The sequence below is a fragment of the Varanus komodoensis genome, unplaced genomic scaffold (assembly GCF_004798865.1).
Source record: "Varanus komodoensis strain SLA01 unplaced genomic scaffold, ASM479886v1 scaffold6_1, whole genome shotgun sequence".
NCBI lineage: Eukaryota > Metazoa > Chordata > Lepidosauria > Squamata > Varanidae > Varanus > Varanus komodoensis.
In genome coordinates this window covers 5,597,687-5,603,074 of record NW_025336345.1, presented here as the reverse complement: position 1 = coordinate 5,603,074, position 5,388 = coordinate 5,597,687, and the positions used below count along the sequence as shown (strand labels likewise).

General features: G+C 45.5%; 1 pseudogene; it reads left to right on the top strand.

Moving 5' to 3' along the window:
• The first annotated feature begins 2,423 nt into the window (after positions 1-2,423).
• Positions 2,424-5,108, top strand: LOC123033971 (annotated as a pseudogene).
• The last annotated feature ends 280 nt before the right edge of the window (positions 5,109-5,388 follow it).

Here is a 5,388-nt window from a genome sequence, read left to right as displayed (position 1 = left end):
GATACCTAACATGGTTGCTTCACAGCAGCTGCTCCCTGTTGTCACTGCCACTGAGCTATCTACCATGACCCTAATATCCCTTTCTTGCTCAGTCACAGCCAGCACAAACCCCCAAGATGGAAAATTTTCTTGTGGCCAGCAGTCTGTTAGTCCTCAATGGTAGAACTGGGATAATTTCCAGAGGGGCCACCATCCTTGTTGCTGCAAGAACCACAAAGAGTCTTGTTTTCTCTTAAAGGACTAGAATATCACAGGCACTCATTAGGACTCCTGTCGAGTTCTCTGAAGTGGCCAGCTGCAACTAGGACCCAGAAGAATACAGTGGTACCTCGGCTCACAAATGCCTCAGTTCACGACCAAATCGGGTCACAAACAAAAATTTCATAAAAATTTTGACTCAGGTTGTGAACTCCGCATTGGGTAGTGACCACGATTGCAGCGATCTCCACCCCCCATGAGTGGGGAGATGGCTGCGATCATGCAGTGGGTGGGAGGGGAGATGGATGAGATCGCACCTGTCTTTCCTGTAAGAGCGCAACTGTGATCTTGGCCATCTCTCCCACAGCACAATCGTGCCTGTCTCCCCCCTCCCGTGTACCCACGTTTGTGCCCATCTTTCCTCCCAGTGGGAATGCATTCACACCCGTCTCTCTCTCTCTCCCCCAGGGTGCCTGTGTTCCCACCTGTCTCTCTCCCCCACTGCACACCCGTGTTCACGCCTGTCTCTCCCCCCTCACCAGTGCACTGGGATGATGGGGGCGTGCAGGGATGATGGGCGCAATCGTGGTTATGCTGGGGGGTGGGGGAGAGATGGCCGTGCTCATGCTTGGGATGCGGGGAGGGAGATGGCCGCGATCTTTGTTGTTCTTTGTCACTTTGCTTCATATTTTTCTGATTAAAAAATAGTTACAGAATGAGTTAACCTTATTTACATTGAATCTTATGGGGAAATTTAACTTGGCTCATGACCAATTTGGGTCATGACCAGAGTCCTCGAATGAGCCAAGGTACCACTATATAGGAAATTGCCTTACACTGAGTCAGGGCACTGGTTCACTAGTTCAGTGTTATATAAACTGATCGGCAGAGTCTCTCCAGAGGTTCAGGGAAGGAGTTGATCTCAGCCCTGCTACAAGATACCAAGACTGAATCTTGGGTCATTTTTATGCAAAGCCCATGCTACATTTGGCCATTATCTCCTTACAAGCCCCAGGGCCAGAGCTCAGGCTCCGAAGAGCTCCCAGAAGAAGGCCCTCCTGCAAGATACTTTTCTGCAAGACCAGCAGCATAGGCCAATGGTTAGGGTGCTTAATTAGGGGGTGGGATAATACATCACACTAGGCCAGCCTGTGAATAAGCCACAGTGGGTTGTTTGTTTGCTAACAACACCACAGTATTCTTGATGGACAGTTGAGCTCACCACAGAACCTATCTTGACTCCCCCTCCCAGGTGTGATTGCTACCCTTTTCCATTTGCTGCATTTGCTGCAATTATTTCAGAGCTTCCAAAGCACCAAAAGGGGCAGGTGTAGTGTGAACAGAAGGTATAGCCAAAGTATATCGGGAAAATATCCCCCCCTCCCAGGAATATAATCATCTTAATTTCTTACGTTGAATGGACTGTTCTTGGTAACCCCCTACCCCCACCATTTCAACTTCCTGAACTCTCTACCTGAACTCTCTACCTCGTCCAAAAATGGGAGATATTAACCCCCCCCACACCCTTTTTAGAGCACTTAGTGCTGCAAATACTATGGTTCCCTTTCAGTATTTTTAAAATGCAGAAATGTATAGAAATTTAACGGATGGGAAGTAAAAGAAAGGGAAATTTGCGCAGTTGTGCACACCTTCTGTAGCAAAGTATTTAATATATTTCCCCTTCATGTTCTTTCCAGCCCTTAAATTGGTGCCAATTTCTCCAGCATTTACTTCCCAGCCATTAAACTTCTGTATATTCCTGCAGGGACTTTTTTGAACTGTCGGGGTATCACAGTAAAGTCACCCTTAGAGCTACTGGCTATAGCAAGAGAAGGGAGCTTCAGATTCAGGGCTAAATATGGGCCTTCTTGGGGTCCCAATCTGGCCTTTTGGGGTTCCCTGATAGCTATGCTCTCTTCCTCTAACCCGACTCCTTTGCCTCAGCCACCAGGCACAAACCACAGGCTGACTTAGAGATGGACTCCTATGGAAAAAACCCAACTCAACCTGGCTTCCAGTCATTGAATCAGAAGTGGGCAAGCAGTCTGTCAACCTCAAACAAGCCAGTCCTCGCCCTGTCTGTACATCCTGGCTTTACTCTGGAAATGACAATCTCAGACGAAATGCCTCTAATACTGAGGCAAGACAAAGCACAGGCAGTAAGAGGCTGTAATTCACAATCCAACTGGATCATATCAATTGGAATTAGTGGGAAACCTATCAACATGACCAACATGCAACTCTATGCTCCAATAACAGATGTGGAAGAAGAACTTGAAAATGTTCATGCAGGTGTTCAAGAGGAAATTGGTAACACCCCAAAACAAGACGTGCTGCTAATCCTAGGTGACTGGAGTGCAGACGTAAGAAACAAAGCAGAATCGGATGTTGTAGGGGAAATTTGGCCTTGGCAATGAAGCAGGAAAACAATATGTAGACTTTTGTGAAACCAGCAATTTGTTCATTGCAAACACATACTTCAGGCAACCACTCAGATGATTATACAGTGGTACCTCAGCTCACGAACACCTCAGTTCACGACCAAATTGGGTCGTACACAAAAATTTTGTAAAAATTTTGACTCATGTCACGAATTCCGCATTGGGTGGCGACCGTGACCATGGCCATCTCCCCACCCCCACCCCGAGTGGAGAGAGGGCCACGATCATGCTGGGGGCGGGGGGGGTAGATGGCCAAAATCGTGCCTGTCTTTCCTGCACGAACACAACCGCGATCTTGGCAATCTCTGCCCCCAGCACGATTGCACCTGTCTCTCTCCCCAGCCCCCCAGCACGCCCGTGACTGCACCCGTCTCTCTCCCCTCCAGTGCACCGGGATGATGAGCGCATGCAGGGATGATGGGTGCAATCGCGGTCATGCTGGGGAGGCAGGGAGATGGCTGCACTCGTGCTTGGGAAGGGAGGGGGGAGATGGCCGCGATCTTTGTTGTTCTTTGTCACTTTGCTTCACATTTTTCTGATTAAAACAAACAGTCACAGAACGGATTAACCTTATTTGCTTTGAACCTTATCAAGAAATTTAACTTGGCTCACAACTAATTTGGGTCACGACCAGAGTCCTGGAACGGATTAAGTTCGTGAGCCAAGATGCCACTGTATATGTGGACTTCACCAGATGACCAATACAGAAATCAAATATATTATGTAATTGGAAGCAGAAGGTAGAGAAGCTGTATTCTCCCTTCCAAAACAAGACCAGGAACAGACTATGGTAGTGACCATCAGCTCTTAATTTAAAAAATCAGAGTCAAGCTAAAGATCATCAAGAGAAACATTGTGCCAAAATATAACTTAAGTAACATTCCTGAGCAATTTAAAATCTTCAAAATACAGAACATATTTGCATTACTCAACTTAATGGCCCACAGACTGGAAACATATTCCAGTTCCCAAGAAAGAAGATGCAAAAGAGTGCAGCAACTATAGAACTATTGCATTCATCTCCCACACAAGCAAAGTGATGTTCAAAGTGTTGCAATGAAGAATACAAACCTCTATGGAGCAAAAAATGCCAGATGTCCAAGCTGGATTACCAAAAGGAATAGGCACTAAGAGATCACACTACAAATATACATTGGATATTGGAGTGCATCAAAGAATTTCAGAAAAAAGTCAGTCTATGCTTTATAGACTACTGCAAAGCCTTTGACTGTGTGGATCACAAGAACCTATTCCTCAGCACTTGATTGTTCTCATGCGTAACTTGTATTGGACAGGAAGCTAAAATTAGGACAGAATATGGAGAAACAACCCCCTCATGGATCCCTGCCTTGCCATGGTGAAGGGGCTTGTGTAGCACAATGAAGCTACGAGTTATGCCATGCAGGGGCATCCAAGATGGACAGGTCATAGCAGAGAGCCCTGACTAAAGGTAATCCACTGGAGAAGGAAATGGCAACCCACTCCAGTACCCTTGCCATGAAAACCCCAAGGAAAATTCTAAAGGGCGAAATGATATGACGCCGAAAGAGATGAGCCCCTTAGGTTGGAAGATGTCCAATGTGCTACTGGGGAAGATCAGAGGACTAGTACTAGTAGCACCAGAAAGACTGAAGCAGCTGAGTCAAAGCTGAAAGGACACTCAGTTGTGGATGTATATGGTGGTGAAAGGAAAGTCCAATGCTATAAAGATCTATACTCCATAGGTACCTGAAATGTAAGATCTATGAATCAAAGCAAGCTGGATGTGGTCAAACAAGAGATGACAAGACTGAACATCGACATCTTAGGAATCAGTGAACTAAAATGGGCAGGAATGGGTGAATTTAATTCAGATGACCATCAGGTATACTACTGTGGGCAAGAATCCCTCAGAAGAAATGGAGTAGCCTTCATAATCAATAAAAGAATAGGAAAAGCAGTACTGGGATACAATCCCCAAAATGACAGAATGATCTCAGTTCGAATCCAAGGCAAACCATCCAACATCACAGTAGTCCAAGTCTATGCCCCAACCACTGATGCTGAAGAGGCTGAAGTTGACCGATTCTATGAAGTCCTACAACACCTTCTAGAATCAACACCAAATATGATGTCTGTATCATCACGGGGGATTGGAATACTAAAGCAGGAAGCCAAAAGATAACCAGAATAACAGGCAAGTTTGGCCTTGGAATACAAAATGAAGCAGGGCACAGGCTGGTAGAATTTTGTCAAGAGAATACAATGGTCATAGCAAACACTCTTTTCCAACAACCCAAGAGACGACTCTAAACATGGACATCACCAGATGGTCAACACAGAAATCAGACTGACTATGTGCTCTGCAGCCAAAGATGGAGAAGCTCTATACAGTCAGTAAAAACAAGATCAGGAGCTGACTATGGCTCAGATCATGTGCTTCTTGTTGCAAAATTCAGGCTTAAATTGAAGAAAGTAGGGAAAAGCACTAGGCCACTCAGGTATGACCTAAATCATATTCCTGATGAATATACAGTAGAGGTGACAAATAGAGTTAAGGAATTAGATCTGATAGACAGAGTGCCTGAAGAACTATGCACGGAGGTTCGCAACATTGTACAAGAGGTAGCAACTAAAACCATCCCAAAGAAATGCAAGAAAGCAAAATGGCTGTCTGAGGAAGCTTTACAAATAGCTGAGGAAAGAAGGGAAGCGAAAGGCAAGGGAGAAAGAGAAAGATACACCCAATTGAATGCAGAATTCCAGAGAA